Source organism: Cricetulus griseus, chromosome 6 (genome assembly GCF_003668045.3).
Source record: "Cricetulus griseus strain 17A/GY chromosome 6, alternate assembly CriGri-PICRH-1.0, whole genome shotgun sequence".
Classification (NCBI taxonomy): Eukaryota; Metazoa; Chordata; class Mammalia; order Rodentia; family Cricetidae; genus Cricetulus; species Cricetulus griseus.
Window position 1 is genome coordinate 119,995,625 of NC_048599.1, and position 19,207 is coordinate 120,014,831.

At 36.8% G+C, this 19,207-nt stretch overlaps 1 protein-coding gene and 1 pseudogene across 3 annotated transcripts in view; both read right to left on the reverse strand.

The window, feature by feature from the left end:
- Galnt13 (polypeptide N-acetylgalactosaminyltransferase 13) overlaps nucleotides 1-19,207 on the reverse strand; it is a 635,093-nt gene that overhangs the window by 536,453 nt on the left and 79,433 nt on the right. The gene's annotated exons all lie outside the window — the stretch shown is intronic.
- On the reverse strand, nucleotides 5,655-6,201 carry LOC118237801 (annotated as a pseudogene).

The window sequence follows — 19,207 nt, forward strand, 5'->3', positions numbered from 1 at the left end:
TTTGTATAATAAGATTTTCAAAACAAAGAAATAAAGGAAATTTACAGTCAGAAAAGAGCCATTTATGCTTTGAATATAGTCAAGGGTACCCTTTGACTGGCAAAGCAATAGATCAAAAAGTGTACTTAAATTATGTCAAATTATGGAGGTCATAAAAATAGTTTACCTATGTTTTATTTAAAGTGCTATACTTGCTCAAAATTCTTTCCCCAAGAGAAATTTCCTCTTATTTGGTGTTTAAAAGAACTGATTCAAATGACACATCAATAAAGAGCACTGTGATCTGTTAGAGCAAAGGTATAAACACTTCTCCACTGCTGGTGGGAGTGCCAACTTGTACAGCCATTTTGGAAATCAGTATGGCGACTCCTCAAAAAAATGGGAATCAGTCTACCAAAAGATCCAGCAATTCCACTCTTAGGCATATACCCAAAAGAAGCACATTCATACAACAAGGACATATGTTCAACGATGTTCATAGCAGCACTATTTGTAATAGCCAGAAACTGGAAGCAGCCTAGATGCCCCTCAACCGAAGAATGGATAGAGAAAATGTGGTACATTTACACAATGGAGTACTACTCAGTGGAAAAAAACAATGGAATCTTGAAATTTGCAGGAAAATGGATGGATCTAGAAGAAACCATTCTGAGCAAGGTAACCCAATCGCAAAAAGACAAACATGGTATGTACTCACTCATATGCGGATTTATGACATAGGGTAAGGATTACCAGCCTACAATCCACACTGCCAAAGAAGCTAATAAACATGAAGGTCCCTAAGAGAGACATACATGGTCCCCCGGAGAAGGGAGAGGCTCAAGATCTGCTGAGCAAATTGGGAGCACAGGAAGAGGGGGGAGGGAGCTAGGAGAATGAGAAGGAGAGAGGAAGAGGGATGCCGAGGACATGAGGGAGCAGAAAATATGAGTCAGGGGAAGAATACATGATAACAAGAATGGAGATATCATAATAGAGGGAGACATTTTTGGTTTACAGAGAAATCAGGCACTAGGGAAATGTCTGGAGATCTACAAAGATGACACCAGCTAACTATCTCAGCAATGGAGGAGAGGCTACCTTAAATGCCCTCCCCTGATTATGAGATTGATGACTGACTTATATGCCTTCATCCAGCAGCTGGTGGAAGTAGAAGCAGACACCCATAACTAATCACCGATCTGAACTGGAACCCAGATGCAGAAAAGGACCAGTGAAGAGCACAGAGGTCCAGACTACGCTGGTGAAACACACAGAAACAGCTGACCTGAACATCCGGAAACTCTTGCTCCCCAGTCTGATAGCTGGAATACCAGCATAGAACTGATCCAGACCCAAGGAACATGGGTTTCTGTGAGGAAACCTCAGAAATCTATGGGACCTCCTGTAGAATCCCAGTATTTATCCCTAGCATAAGTGTGGACTTTGGGAGCCCAGTGCATATAGAGGAAAACTCCCTGAGCCAAGACACACGGGGGTGGGCCTAGGCCCTACCCCAAAGGAAACTAAAGACTCTGATGACACCCCATGGAAGGCCTCACTATCCTCGGGAAGCAGAAAAGATATGTGACAAATAAGGTTTTAGTTGGGGGGGGGGTCAGATAGTGGAGGACGGGTGGGAGAAGGGAAATGGGATTGTCATGTAAAACAATCCTGTTTCTAATTCAAATAAAAAAGTTGGGAAAAAAATTATCAAGATAAAATAATTACACTAATTCATTCTAACTAAAATCAAAATTGTTTTCACTGGATTCACATGGGTAACTTTTAATGCCTCTTCCATCCACACCATTTCTATAGAGTTCTGGGTTGTCAACTCACATATTTCCATATAATTAATTTTTGACAAAATGTTCTAATGTGTAAATGTTTTTGAAGAAGCAAATAATCATTAAACAATATGCAAATAGGTATATTTACTATTCCTTAATATGAACAGCCAAATATACAACATATTCATGGGAAAGAAAGCTGTCTCTGTGGTAAAAGCTAAATCAGTTCAACCTGATATTCAGATGATGTATGTGCTCAAAACATTCTTGCTTATAAATGCCAATTATAAATCTTTCCCTCACTCAACTCACATGACTTCAGCATAGCTCATTGTTTAGGAAAGAATCATTTTACTTGCTTAATTAAAGTGTTACAAGTATTATATTCTGCTAAATTAATATTTGAAAGGAAGAAAATTTAATTTAGAGAAAGGAGATACCCAGGCTAAGAGGCTTGATATTTAGGAATTTCAGAGAACATCTTTAACATGATCATAAGGAGAGCCAAACCTTAAACTTCAGTGGTTTTATATAAAATGAAATTCTGTGCAGTAACAGAACCTTGCTGTGTTATAAAATTGATTAATTACTATGTACCTACTATTTCCACATATTTTTAATCTAGGTACTAAGAATTAAATGTCAAACGAGATAAAGATTTCACCTCTATTGAGCTTAGGTTCTAAAGAGGTATACATAAAACACAAAAACATTCAATGCAAACTTTGAAGGTATAAGAAGGTAAAGGCTATGAGGAAATGAAAACTATATAAGCAAGATATAGATGCAGCATTATATGTGGCAATTTTAGCGCAGAGGTTAGGAAAGGAGCATTGTAATATGATTTTATTTTTCAAGCCAACTTATCAAGCTATAACTTTAAAACAAACTATGAATTTAAGGTATACAATATGATTCTAAGATATATATTGTGTGAGATAATAACCTTATCAAGATAATTAGCATATTGAATACCTCACAGATACCTGTTTTGGGAGGTTATGTTGTGACATGAAATTGATGTGATGATGTATTCTTTTAACAAGTGCCACAGATAGAATAAGACATCATTAACTACTGTCATCATTATGAATTAGACCTCAACAGCTGCCTATCCAACTTAATGGAACTACATTCTTCTTCTGCCAACTTCTGAATCTTTCATTGATGGAGTCAAGCTTAAAAGTGCTTGTTCATTGATCTTTATAGTTTCATTTATAGAAGAGTGGAATTGAATTGAAAACCCTGATATTAACCCACATAACTACGAACACCTGATTTTTGACAAAGAAGCTAAAGATATACAACAGAATAAAGAAAGCATCTTCTACAAATGGTGCTGGCATAACTGGATGCTGGCATGTAGAAGACTGCAGATAGATCCATGTCTGTCGCCATGCACAAAACTTAATTCCAAATGGATCAAAGAACTCAACGTAAATCCAGCCACGCTGAAACTCTTAGAAGAGACAGTGTAAAGTACCATTGAACAAATTGGTTCAGGAGACAACTTCCTGAACATTACACCTGTAGCACAGACACTGAGATCAAAAATTAATAAATGGGAGCTCCTGAAAGTGAGAAGCTTCTGTAAGGCAAAGGACACAGACAACAAGAAAAAAAGGCAGCCCACACATTGGGAAAAGATATTTACCAACCCCATATGCAACAGAGGGCTGATCTCCAAAATTCGCAAAGAACTCAAGAAGCTAGTTTCCAAAACACCTAATAATGCAATTGTAAACATGGGGTACAGAACTAAATAGAGAATTCTCAACAGAGGAATCTAAAATGGCTGAAAGACACATAAGAAAGTGATCAACATCCTTAGCCATCAGGGAAATGCAAATCAAAACAACCCTGAGATATCATCTTACTCCATTCAGAATGACTAAAATCAAAAACACCAATGATAACTTGTGCTCAGAGGATGCAGACAAAGGGGAGCACTCCTCCACTCCTGGTGGGAGTGGAAACTTATACAGTCACTTTGGAAATCAATATGGCAATTCCTCAGGAAAATGGGAATCAGCCTACCACATGATCCAGCAATTCCACTCTTAGGCATATACCCAAAAGAAGCACATTTATACAACAAGGACGTCTGTTCAACAATGTTCATAGCAGCACTATTTGTAACAGCCAGAACCTGGAAGCAACCTAGATGCCCCTCAACTGAAAAAAAAAAAAAATAGAAAAAAAAAAAAAAAAAAAACAATGGAAACTTGAAATCCGAAGGCAAATGGATGGAACTAGAATAAACCATTCTGAGTGAGGTAACCTAGTCACAAAACGACAAACATGGTATGCATTCACTCATATATGGATTTTACACATAAAGCAAATGATTACCAGCCTATAATCCATACCAGCAGAGAAGCTAGGCAACAAGGAGGACTCCAAAAGAGACCTACTTGGTGTCCCTGAGAAGGGGAAAGGGACAAGACCTCCTGAGCAAATTAAGAGCATGGGGAGGGGAGAGGGAGCTAGGAGAAAGAGAAGGGGGAAAGAGAAGGGGAAAGGGGAACATAAGGGAGCAGGAAAGTTGTGTAGGGGAAAGGATAGAAGAGAGCAAAATAAGAGATACCATCAAAGAGGGAGCCATTATAGGTTTAAAGTGAAATCAATCACTAGGGAAATGTCCAGAGATCTACAAGGATGAAACCAATAAACCATCTAAGCAATAGAGGAGAGGCTGCCGTAAATGCCCTCCCCTGCTAACGAGATTTATGACTCACTTATATAATATCCTAGAGCCTTCATCCAGCAGCTGATAGAAGTAGAAACAGATACCCACAGCTAAAACCCGAACTAAACTGGAATCCAGTTGCAGTGAAGGAGGACTGATGAGTAAATGGGTCAAGATCACGCTGGTGAAATCCACAGAAACAGCTGACTTGAACCAGAGGGAGCTTTGGCCCCATGATTGATCACTGGGAAACCAGCATGGAACTGATCCAGACCCCATAAATGTGGGTGTCAGTGAGAAGGCCTTGGAAATACATGGGGCCTCTTTTAGTAGATAAGCACTTATCCCTTGCATAGGAATGTACTTTGGGATCCGATTTCACATAGAGGGATATTCCCTCAGCCTAGACACATGGGGGATGGCCTAGGCCCTATCCCAAAGGATATGACAGACCCTGAAAGCCCCCATGGAAGGCCTCACTCTCCCTGGGGAGCAGAAATGGTATTGGATAGGTGGGGTTTGTGATGGGCAGGGAGGAGGGGAGGGAAAGGGAATGGGGATTGACATGTAAAACAATCTTGTTTCTAATTTAAATTAAAAATATTTTTTAAAAGAGTAGATAATCCACAAGTATTTATTTAATATTTGTCATAAATCCAGAAAAATATGTTTTAGCAGCTAACAAGTTCAGTGCCCTGAGAAGGACTTAAACTATGATTGAGGTGAATAGCAAACAGGATGTGGTTTAGGGAATGGTTGTGATGGACAAGAAGGGAATTGAGTACATGGAGAGACCATACCAGGCCACATGAGACAGGAGCTATAACCAAGCTCCCATACAATGAAGTAAAGGTTCAATAAAGCACTAATGCTAGATCCCACTACAGGAAATTATATCGGAAAAGAAGGACATCTAGTGAAGAGCATTTGTAGTTTGTTTTGATCTGAGAAGAACTTCAAGGTAAGAAATATCGCTAAATTTTATATACTTACTTTGTTTGTGTTGGTTTGGTTTAGTTTGGTTTGGTTTTTGTTTTGTTTTGCTTTGCTTTGCTTTGCTTTGCTTTGCTTTGCTTTGCCTTTTTGATACAAGATTCCTTTGTGTAACCTCAGCTGTCCTGGAACTCACTCTGTTGACCAGGCTGGCATGGAACTCATAGACATCTGGTGCCTTTGCATCCTGAGGGCTGAGACTAAAGGTGTGTGGCACAACCACCTGGCAAAGTTGATATCATTTCAGTATCTCACTTTTTTCAAATATGGGTAGAATACTTTAAATGTATTCTTACAAATTTTTTTCAGTGATTAACAGAAGATTTATTTATGCAAGAATAGTCATCCTTGCTAAATTTTGTATGACAGCTTAAATGTTCGGTCCAGTTTTCCTTCCTGGATAAGTTTTTCCTTTCTGTCCCTGTCTATTTTGAAAACGTAATACCAGAAGATAAGGTGCCCAAAAGCTACCATGACTCCTAAAAGTGAGTTCTTGGTAGTGGGTCTGAAATTGGGATAAATATTTGTTGATCTTGCATAGATCCAGCAAATCAAGGCAGGATCTTCGATGTGCATTTGATGTTTGGGGTAGTTGTACTGAAGCAGATATTCCCGTTTAAGCCTGGCCCTCATGCTCAAATGCTCGATCTGAGCCTTTCAGGTCTCTGGAGACAAGTCATATTGGGCTGGGTCGAGGGTACTGGATTGAGTGGCCAGGAGCACAGGCTTATACTTAGAACCCGCCATCTTGGCTTCTTACAGATTTTTTTTAAAAATATTTTTCATCCAACTATTGAAGTTGTAATGATGGACTGTTAGATTGTAGCCGAATCTTGAACAGGAAATGAAAAATATCTCCTCAATATTAAGAATGAAACAGTCTCTGACTTGGGATAGGTCTATCATGCCTTGAAGAATGTTTCTTTCAAATTGTGAATGAGCTTGCTATGATTTCCAGTAAAAAAGAAATAAACTACTGTAAACTTGGTGGTTTGGGGGCTAAGTTCTGGATGCCAAAAGTCTGGAATTAGGGTGCCATGTGCACTACTCATGGAATTAGTATCTGTGTCATCCACTGGAAAAGTACCTCCATCATTAGCTAATTATATTTGCAGAGACCCCATTTCCAAATAAATTTACTGTCTAATTTTCCAACATTACAGGAATTGTTGTTGAATACTGTTCAACAATACTTATTTAAAACCGTGGCAAATTTACTTGAAATCGGGAAATTCCCACAGGGTGATGTATTCAGTTTTCATTAAACTATAAAATTGTAATCTGAAAGAAGAAATTAAGTTGTTTTCAGTTGTTGGCAAAACAAATCTTAGTAAACTTTATGTTTTCTTGATGTGTTGGACATGTTTACATGTAACCTCTGCTATCTATAGATTTCTAGAATCTTAAAAATGATTCTCTACAGTAGTGTGTTAATTTGAGGACCAAAGTTGAATTCTTTCTTTGCAAATTCTTCCATCATGATCATTTTAAGGAAGCAATCATGGAGTTTCTTCCTTCAATCTGGCATCTAAAGTGCTGATCAAAGCAAAGAAAACAGTCATTAAATAATCAGAGTAAATAACACATTAAATATGTTAGATCAGGAAATATTGATGGTTAACAATGAAAGGGAGGAATGAGAAACACTTAGGGTGTGGTCTTTGAGGCTACATAAAATCTGAGGAAATTAAGATGATGGAAATTCGAAAACAATTACATTACAAAAGGAAAAGCTGGGAAGAGAAGGTCCTGAGATACAAAAGCACTGATGTGGTCCAGGAGTAGTCAGGACACAGGAGTGGATTGAGTGAAAGAGAATGCAGGGTTTATAGTCACAAAATCTCCTGGGTAACTGGCACATGCTAGGAGATTTGATCAGAAAAAGGCATGATCTGACTTAGGTTTGAAATTTTGTATTCTTTGAACATAGAATACATAGAATTTGTGAATGTTGCTAAGGATAACAAAGATTTGGGGATTAAGCAACTAGAGTATAAGACCTGTTAGAAACTAATACAGACAAGATCACTGGTGGAGAAGCATGTGATAGAAGACCAGTACTTTAATTTTAGTCAGAGGGGACCTGAAATACTTTTTAGAAACAAAAAAAAAATGTATAAAATAAGGGTTGGCTGTTATGTTTAACAATTAGAGTGAAAGAGACATGTAAATTTACAAGTTATAAAATTATATCATGACACTTTATAAGATTGAAATGGATGAAGATAAATGTTCAATGCAATGGGATTGATGAGTGGAATCCCTGTTGTGTAATATTTTGTTTGTGTTATGACAAAGAAAGCTTGCCAGGAGATAAGACAGCAGAGCTAGACACTAGTTAACCATAGAAGCTGGGGTGGAGGCTCACACCTTTGATCCCAACACTGTGGCTCATGTCTTTAATCCCAGAACTGTGGTTCATGCCTTTAATCCCATCTCTGGAGAGGTAAAGACAGGAAATGACAAGGTGTGGTAGAGACAGGATCTCAGATCCTGTTTTTCTGAGGATTTGGAGAGGTAAGAAGTCACTGGTGAGTGCTCTTATGTTTCTCTGGTCTTTCCGGTTATTACCCTGATATATGACTATGGGATTTATTGAATATTATTAATTAATGTTAACCTATCAAATCCCTCTTCCTGGTCTTGATTTTAGTAGCTAAGGTATGGAGATGAATAAACATATGAACTAGAAATAGTCAGGAAGCCAGAACATTATGATAGTGTGACAGTCTTGTAGAGTGGTATCAATGTTCCTTGACAAACAAGAAACAGTGACTACTTCAGATAAAAAATGAAGGCAGAAAAGATAATGGTTGAAACAGGAGGTTGGATCAAATGATATGGAGTTATCATCTTAAAAGAGGCATTTCTGGTTGTGTCACTTTGGAAAGACTGAGTAGTTACAAGAAAAGAAATTTTAGCTAAGGCCCTAACCAGTACCATAACTACAGAAAATTTTCATAAGATCATTCTTAATATGTCCACAGAGGTGCTAGAAGATGAAGAAACAGGAAACAAGATGCTCTGAGTTCAGGGCTTGGCACAGAGTTGATTCTGAGTAAGTGGAAGCTCCGATGACAGGGATGATGTTGACTAAATTCAAACAGTCCTCCTAACTAAATCAATAGTGCAAACTAGCTGGAGAATAATTGTCAGGTTCCAGGAAGCTTCTAGGGAAGTCAAATCACTTTCCATGTAAGAAATAAGTAAGCATGTCATAAATAGCTAAATTAAAAATAAAAAGTACACACACACACACACAATATATATATATATATATATATATATATACAATATATATATACACATATATACAATATATATATACACATATATACAATATATATATATATATATATACAATATATATATATATATATATACTTTGAAGGAGAGAGAGCATAGCATAACCACAGGACATGGCAACAGTGACAGTAATGAATGAAGAATTAACGGTTTTACCTTTGTATTATTCCTTTTAAAGTGCAAAAGAAAATGTTTACGAAAGTTACAATGCATTAAATGGAATCAGTTATGAAGGGAAAGTATTTTTTAGTATTTCATGAAGCAGGTAAGCATCTGAAACAGTGTGCTGACTAGTTTTTGTCACAAAATATCTGATTGGAAAGCAATTGATCATTGGATCATTTAAAATGATATTATAAATTTACTCTTGAATTGCAATCTAGACACCACTATAAGGTAGATATTGTGTTGAATATTTAGCGGTAAAAATGCAAGCAATTTATAAACTTTATGACACAGTGTTATTACAATTGTGATAGAATGAAATGTTTAAATTGAAAACAATATTAAAATAAATTTTAGTGTTAGTGTTTCACCAGTTTTAGTGTAAAATTCCAAGTTATTTCTTTTCTTTATTAGTATTTTGATTTTTCTATGTCGAGTGTAAATTAAGTGTATTATTAGAAACATGAACTATTTTTAAAGAAGTTCAAACAGTTAAGTTCATGGGGGATTTTGTTATTGTTGTTTTTAATTTTTCTCCCAGTGCAATGCTTAAAGATGTAGACAGTGGTATTAACATACCTATAAGTTTTGACAAGTTATTCAATACATTTTATATCAATTTACATATGTGTGTTTTTATTCAAATTTACATATAATAATAAAGAACCTAAGGCTATTAAATTGAGAGGGAGTGGAGGTAGATGCAGAAAGGGCTGGAGGAAGTAGAGAATGATATAATTATGGTACATAAACATGGAATTTAAAAAATACATACAACTAAAATTTTTAAAAAGGGATTCAAAAGCAACATTTGCATAACATAATTTACATAAATTTTGAAATATTATTTAATAAAATTGTTGTTAATTACAAATAACAAATTTATTTTAGTAAGTAATTGTTTATAAAATCATTCCTATATGCTACTGATATACTTGTTATTCTATTATTGTTTTTACTGTTATTAAAGTCCTGAATTTTTATAGTTACCTTTTTTACTATGTACAAAAATTAAGCCAAACCTTTAAACATACAACAGTGTACTCTCTAGAGAAAATTATCACAGTGAAACTGTTATGACCTTGGCATAAGTAAAGATTTTATGGATAGGGAACAAGATAAAATTATAGATAGACATCATCAAATGGGAAAAAATGACAGTGTGTTCAGTATGAGGTTAGAGTGATGCATCAGGGATAAAAATACTTGCTGCTCTTGCTGAGGATTGGTTTTGTTCCCAGTACCCATAGAAAAGCTAACAAAAGACCTTAAGTCTAGTTCCAGGTGACGCCACACACCTTCTGGCCTCTGTGGTCACCAGGCAGGCAACACATACCTTCAAAACACACACATATGATAAACATATTTCCAAAAATAATGTACTCCATTTTATCAGAATTCAAAATGATTGCTCTTTTGAGAGCATATTTTTTAAAAAGCAACGCAACAGATAACAGAATTTAAAAATGACAAAAACTAAACTATTCATAAAAATCTACAAAGCAAAACATGAAATGATAGTGAAGATTCTAAGGTTACCAAATAAAACATCTAATAAAAATAACAATTTAGTGCAGCTAAATTAGCTTAAAGTTAATACACGTCACTGTGAAGCACTGGCAAGGGTACAAAGGATCCAGAATGCTCCTACGCTGGTGAGCAGAACAGAAAACAGTCTTACTAGTTGTGAAAACAGATTGGCAGTACTGCACAAAGTTAAACACACACTTCGCATATGACTCAGCATTACTACTCATTACTACTTACTCCTTGGTATTTTTCCAGGAGTTATGAAAACATATGTCCACACATAGATTTATACATAAATGTACCAGGATGTAATCATAATCGTAAAAAAAAAATAATGAAAACAACCTAAATCCCCATTAAGTTTAAGGATAAACAATTGCTGTCTGTCTGTATGCCAGGGTTTGAATTTCAGTGGATGCCTCACATATAGGTCTTGGGCTCTTGATCTCCAATATCCAGCTGTCAAGATGAAATGTATAGAATATAGAGGAGGTGTTTAGATAACAGAAACTTCTCAGTGGATAAATACTGATGTAAAAGACTGATGGAGGTGGGTATTCCTCACCTGTTCTCCTATCTGGAGTATAAAGCAACAATCTATCATCTTAGAACCAAGAACCTAATCTTCTAGTGAGTTGACCCTAGAGTATCAGGAGGTAGAACAAATAAACTTCAGTTCTAAATAACTTATCCTGTGTCAGGTATTTGGTTTGATAGAACCACTGATAACACTTACCAGTGTGATTAACCTAGAAATGCTAATGCTAAGAGAAGGTAGTCAAGCATAGGAATTGATGGATACACTATTCCACTCTTCAGATTTTTAGAATATATAAAAATAACCATTGTCTACAAAAAAAAACAGATTAGTGAATGCCAAATTAACTGACTGGAACTTTGAGGTAATGTCAGCCATGGGTGATACCATAAATTTGAGGAAGAGCCAGGGAACTAATTTTCAAAACTCATTAAAATTAAATTAACCATTTGGATAGATTGCTCAATAAGATGATTTGAAATTTTACATTCCTTAAGTTGTTCCAAAGTTGTATTCATTAAGGTGTTTCCTTATTTATTAGCATTGATATCAGTTCTATGAATCAATTTATTTTTCATCATTTCATTTCATTTTAAAGCATCTGATATGGTTTTATCATAATCATTCATCATCTCTGACTTTTTTCTCTCCATGATTTTCCTGTATGAGTCAAATATCCACTCAGTAGACCCTTTTCAAAATCCTTGGTATCACTCCTCTGTGTAGCCCAATTCCTCACATCCACTTCAAATGGCATTCCATTAGAAGCTCCACTGAAAGCAGTGATACCAGACACATACGCAATGACACTTTCTAAGCCTCTGTGTGATAAAAGCACTGTTGACACTGAAACACAAGGCAGCTTATGGGGTGGGAAAAAAAGACAGTTTCTGAAAGATGGATTTCCTAAATTGGGATGGGAAATTAAATTATAAAGACCAATCAAAGATACTTTTAAATATTCAAAACTATCCATGTAACAAGAAATTTGAAGCCCTCTTTATCTATAATAATTCTTTTATTTATTTAAATCATGAACATAAATTCTATGATCATTGTACTTCAAAGCCTTTACAGAAATAAATGCTATATTTTCTCTTTAAATGACATAGTCTCTTACTGATTTTGCTGTCTTTACTTTTCCTTATATATGCAACTGCTCCCTGACACCATAGGATGAATATCCTTACATTCTATTTACATAATTCTCTTTTATTTTATCCTTGGTAAACATGAAAACAAGAACATGTCTCCTGGGCATTTCACTGTTAAAGTTTGCCTATATGGTTGGTTGGCTAGTTTTGCAGTAGAAGAGAATGAATCCAAGAGCATATTTGTGCTAGGCATCTATCTGGCCACTGAGCCAAATTTGCATACAATTTCTTCTTTGTGATGATTTTATCAATATCTTTGACATAAACCATCCATTCAACAATGTTTATTAAATGTATTCTCTGACCTTAATTAATAGTAAACAAAATGTATTGTAAATCTAGGCAACTATTTGTGGCTAATGAGGTCATGACTCGAAGAAGACTATCTACTGCTACCACTGTCCTAAATCAGAATAACTTTCTACTGCCTTCTAAACACTTACACTCACAAGCTTTCACCCTCACTAAAGAAGCTTCTGTGTGCAGAGAGCCACAACTAGTCAAAACACAGAGAACACGTGGGTCCTAGAATCCCACCCCCAACTGATACAACTGCAACATAACTCTTGCACCTAAGGCTCAAAGCACATCCTAGAGGAGATGATGTAGAGATTGTAAGAGCCAGAGGATAGGGAAGTCCACTGTGAGGTTGTGCCTTCTAGCGTGATGAGAAAGCTACATTTATGGAATCCCAAAAACATGACTGCCTAAAGAAGAACCAAACTAATCCAACAATTAATATTCTGATGTAGATGGGAGAAATCACATGGGGCCTCTCCCTATATGAAAGTTATATGCAATTGATATCTACTGAAAGAGGGAGAATTGGCCTCCCTAGGGATAACAAGTGGTTAGTCCAAAAATGCACTCATGCAAGCAACAATGAACATACTTGGCAGATTATATTGGTATATCTATTCTCTTATATGTATATTTAATAACAATGGCTATAGGAGAGGCCTTGAATTGAGGAGGGATTGGAGAAGATAGATATGGAAGAGGTAGGAATTGGGTAATAATGTAATTATAATTTAAATAAGTAAAAAAGAAAAATAAGTAATTGCATTTTAGTAGTTTACTGAGGTAAACCAATAAATAAAAATGTGCTTACACATTGTGATATACACAATGAGGTGAATTGGGACTCGATAACCTAGGTTTTTTTTGTTGTAAAAAATAGTTTTCATTTTACATACCAACCCCAGTTCCCTATCCCTCCCCTTCTCCTGCAGTCCCATCTTCCCCCTTCCCATTCCCCATCTACTCCTCAGAAGGTATTAAGGCATTCCTTGGAGAGTCAACAAGGTCTGGAATACCAACTTGAGGCAAAACCAAGGCCCTCATCCCTACATCAAGGCTGAGCAATGTATTCCTCTATAGGAAATGGGCTTCAAAAAGCCAGTTCATGCACCCAGGATAGGTCCTGGTACCATTTCTAATGCCCCGCCCCCAACAGAACAAACAAAACAACGGTAACCCACAGTCAGAGGGCCTAGTTTGGTCCCATGAAAGTTCCCAAGCTGTCAGTCCGGAGTCGGTGAGCTCCCACTAGCTCAGATCAGCTCTCTCTGTGGTTTTCCCCATCATGCACTTGACCTTCCAGGAGCTCAGCCCAGTGCTTGGCTGTGGGTCACTGCATGCTACTGGATGTAGGAAGAACCTAGTTTTTAAAATATCAAAATTAAATTTTACCGAAAGAAATTCTTGTTCTCAAGAGTTTGCAAAGTGAACAGTTTATATTAATATTCTATTAGTTACCATCTAATTTTGATGGTTTTATAAATAGATAAAACTTAAATTGCTAATTATGTATATCAAGATAAAACTGCCACTATTGCACTGTATATTTGATTGTATCCTTCTACGTGTCTGTACATGATTAATACACACTTTCTAGTAAGTTTCAGCAACACTGCTGCCCCCAAGGACATGTTAAAATTCCTTTCCAGTCACTCAAAGTCTTTTGAAATTGGTTTATCCTAGCTTTCAATGTAAAATACAGTAATTCTTTTTAAATCTGGTTGAGTTTTGATCAGCTAACTTGCTGATTTCATGGATCTGTACTTTTGAACATTATTTTATTACTTCTGCAATCATCTCACTCCCAACTTCATACAGAAGGATAACTTCCATACTTCAAGATCTGAAATAGTTTGTCTGCTCAGCAGTCACTCTTTCTACTTTATAATGTAGCTAAACTAGTAGGCTAGAATGTGTGATTCTGAAAAACAACAAAATGGTCCATTTTGTTGAATTTGTACATGACTCAAAGCATATTCCAACACTTAATGGATAAAAGAATTGCATCATTTGTTACAATTATGTTTAATTATTTCTTTTATTTTTTGGGCCTCTATCATAAACACATCATTTCCTTCCTCCAAGCCATCCTTTATATATTCCTTATCTCTTCAAAGGATGTCCTTGTCTTTCATTAATTGTTGTTACATAAAATTACATAGATGTGCATATATACATATGCATTTTTAAATATATAAATATACCCTGTTCAACCTGCATAATGTTACTTTTATCTTTGTTTTTAGGGCTGACCATTTGGTACTGGATAACCAACTGGTGTGCTCTTCCCTGGGAAAAAATTTAGTAGCAGACACAAAATTACAACAAAATCACTAATCTTATGACTCTTAATTTTTTTCTGTCCTGTCTTCAGCAATGTTCCCTGAGTCACAAGTGTGGAAACTTGTTTTGTAAATAAATCCTTTGGGACTATCTTCCAGAACTCAGCATTTTGTGTCCTTGTAGATTTCTATAATTGTCCACATTTGTTGTAAAGAGAGGTTTCTTTGATGAGGGATGTGAACTAAACTTACCTGTGGGTATAGCAACAAATATTTAGAATGAGGTTAGAAGATTATATTAATTGTAGGTTCTCTACCAAGATCCATGATGTCACTAGCCCTGAGTAGTTGGCTAAGTTTCCAGTACCAGTCATAATTTCTGTCTAGATCTGGTCTTAAGTCTAATTAGAGTTATTAATTGCCACAAAGGTAGGACTGCTCCTATGGTAGCCATAGGGTTATCCTGTCATGCTGATCATTACTCTGGTACATAGTATCATAGTTGATGAGAACCGTTCATTGCTTTCTCCCTTTGTCAACTTGTGGTACCATGAAAGCTAGTCCTCAGGTAGGAGAGTTTCAGGTCAGCTCCAGATCAAGGACTTCTGAATACTGTGTCTGAAGTGCATGGTGTCTTTAGAAATCTAGGCTTACCTTCCACCTGAGAGTCAACCCAGAGCAATAGCAATAGCAATAGCAATAGCAAGAGCAATAGCAATAACCTCTAATGTCTCTTGGACAACCCTCACCAACAACTCAAGGGAGGGTGTTTCATGTCTGCTATTGTTTTTATTTTTATTTTTGTTAACGATCTTTGGCTTTTGGAGGAAACATTGTCAGCCCAGATGAGAAAATTTAATTTAAACCATCTATCCATGCCTATACAAAGTCTTACATGGATTATAATTTACCTTCTCTTTTTTGTACATATATTCTTAATAGCATGAATCTTTATGGCATTTTCAGAAAGCCTTAGTGTTATTTTGCCCACTTCTACTTCTGCATTTATCACACCCCTCTTCCTATTTAGAACACCCACATTCTTCCCATATCCCAAGTCAGTTCTTTTTTAAGTAACAGCACATCAATATCATTAAAGATTCTGAACTATATTTTCTCAAAATTTACTTGATATTAAGGATTTTACTTAATATAAAATTTCCTTAATATTGAAATTTCAGTGACATGTCAGCAAAGGTAACTGTTTAGGAAAAACATTCCTAGGTATGCTTCAACCACCAGCCATATGAGGTTAATGGGAAGACTGCCTTTTATAAGAAATAGGTCTTCCAAGATACCACATTTTTAGTGCTATTATGTCTTAAAGAAATCTGTAACAAATGGCTGAGGAATGAAGACTCTGCAACAGGTATTGGTTATGCAGAGAGAGACTGGAGGACAAAATCCTGCCTCTTCAGCTAGATATTTGTCCCTGGGTCCCTGGATACCTAACAAGTACCTTGATCTTAGACTGTCTAGTTTCAGAAACCATAGAAAAATAATCCCTTTTGTGCAGACTGCACCCAGCCTATCTGTGTTGCCAAAGCAGCCCTAATGAGCCAGAAAAAATGTCTTACAAATAAACCAATGTTCTCAAAATAAGCCTCAGAAAAAGTATTTTGTCTTTTAGCATCATGTTTCAGATTTGGAGATTTAAAACTCTGAAATAAAAAACATAAATAAGCCAAGTTGCAAGTTTTGGGTACTTGTAGCAAAGACTACTCTGGTTTTGCTGAATTGGGTTATAGTATTTCTTTGTGGCCAAACTAGATGTCTCCACTGAACAGATAGAGTGAGCATTCTGTGCTGATAAATCAAGCTCACTTACACATTCAGTTGAGCAGTAGCTCAACAACCCCAGCAAAGATGCAGAGAAGGCTGATTCTAAAGTTTTTTGTGAAAGGTCAGGAAATCCATGCCATGTTCATTCATCAAAAGTGGGACTCTTGAGGTCTCCCCGATGAATAACGGTAGAATAAAGGCTTAAAATGCACATAAACTATCTAAATGGTAATACAGTGATCACTTACACAGGACTCTATATTCTTGGTTAAGTCAAATGAACACAAAAAAGGTGCAGACACATTCTGAAAGGAGGAAAATACTCAGAATCTTTCCAACTGAGCAACATCATTTTAGCAAGGTATCCAAAGCACTCTGAACTAAAACTAGTCTTCAGAAATATTTTATGCTTTCTATGCTTCCTCCAGTTGAATAATGTCAATTAAATTGTATTTATCAGAGTATTCTGACTAAAGAATAGTCTTCAAATTGTAAAATTAAAAGTACATTACATCAATTAAAAAATGAAAAATTTTGGAAAAATAGAGGAGAGCAGGATGAGAGATACCATAGTAGAGGGAGCCATTTTAGGTCCAAGGAGATAGGCACTAGGGAGATTTCCAGAGATCTACAAGGATGACACAAACAGACAATCCCAGCAATGGTGGAGAGGATAACCTAAACGTTCTTCCCCTAAAATGAGATTGATGACTACTTTTTTATGCCATCCTAGAGCCCGCATCCAGCGGCTGATCGAAGCAGAGGCAGACATCTACAGATATACACTGAACTGAACTCTGGAACTTACAGAGAGGGAGGAATGAAGATCAAAGGGGTCAGTACCAGACTGGTGAAACCCACAAAAACAGCTGGCCTGAACAAGGGAGAGCAAATCAACCCCAGATGACATCTGTGAGGCCAGTACAGGACTGATCCAGATCCCTGAACATGGATGTCAATGAGGAGGCCTCTTCGCTCTAGGGGGCCCCTGGTGGTGGATTAGTATTTTTCCCTGGTGTAAGAAGGGACTTTGAGAGCCCATCCCACATGAAGGGATGCACTCTTGCCCTGGTCACATGGGGAAGGGCCTAGGCCCAGCCCAGGATGATGTGGTGGACTTTGAGGAGCCCCTGTGGAGGGCCCTACCCTGCCTGGGGAGTGGAGGGTGGGTGGGGTGGAGGATAGGTCAGGGTGGGGTAGGAGAGATGTGGGTGAGTGGAGGGAGAGGGAGAAGGGATTGACATGTGAAACAAGCTTGTTCCTAATTTGAACTAATAAAGAAAAGATTTAAAGGCAAAAAAAAAAGAAATTAAAATTTTTAACCCAGTAATTTATAGATTTAAACATTCATTTTAAACTCAAAGATAAATGTTTATTTTACATGTATATAAAATATGTATTATTATTAGAAAGCAAGAAATCCATTATAATTCAAGGACTGTAACAGCCTTGAGCACATTTTGTACTTTGGAAGTTACATTTACTGTGAAGATTTCAGAAATATACATATGTTACACCAATTAATAAAAACCCAGAGAAAGATATTGTGGTCAAAGCTGAAGGTCAGCAGAGCAGCTGGCCACTGGATGTTACCTCTACCTCAGACTGAAATGCTGATTCTTGCTTCATGAATCTTCAGAGACAGTAGTGCTCCCTGTCTGGAACTAAATCTCCACATGAGACCCTTTGCTTCTTCCTTTTATACCTCCCTAGTGCTGGGATTAAAGGCGTGTGATATCAAGTGCTAGGATCACCTTTGTGTGAGCTGTTTCTCTTTAGACAGAATTAATTTAGTGTAGCTCAGTCTGGCCTTAAACTAACAGAGATCCATCTGCCTGTCTTCTGAGCCTTGGGATTATAGGTGAGTGCCACCACAGCCCATCCCTAGCTAGTATGGCTACTGGGATTAAAGGTGTGTGGTGAGATATTATTTATGATTTATTAAAGCTTGCCTGGGAATTCAGAAAGCAAAGTCAGCCAAAAGCCATAGAAGCCAGGTACACACCTTTAATATCAGCAGCCAGAAGCTAGGAGGTGGTGGTACACACCTTTAGTCCTAGCACTCAAGATTAAGAGGTAGACAGATCTCTCTGAGTTCAAGCCACACTGAGCTACAAGAAATATATCCAGTCCTAAAAAGAAACAGATCACAAAAAGATGATCTTTGCACTTGGGGTCACACATCTCAAATCCAGGACTCATGAGGGGTATTTAAGACAGGAACAGGGTCTCAGAGCTGGCGTTCATTCTCCAGCCACATGGAGGAGAACACAAGAGTATGGGATTGCAGTCTGAGGTTTGCTGGAGCAAGGATCGCCTTTCAGTCAGAGAGAGAGGTAAGAGCTAGTGGCCAGCTGCTTTGCTTTTCTGATCTTCATCTTAAAGCTTGAACCCAATAATAACCCAATAATTGTTGGGTCATTTATTTATCCTGCTACAAAGGTGTGTATCACAACTGCCTGACCCCTAGGGATTGTGGCTAGCTTTGCATTCTGAACCCTCAGGCAAGCTTTACTAAATCATAAATAATATATCACCACACACATAATTTGGATCCTGATATCACGAAAAACAGAATAAAAAAAACTGTTTGTAGATGCCTAAACTCACTCCTTCCTTTATAAATCACCATTTAATATACATTATCATATTTGTATATAATGTGCTGCTTTCTAGTCATTGAAACTGGTACATAG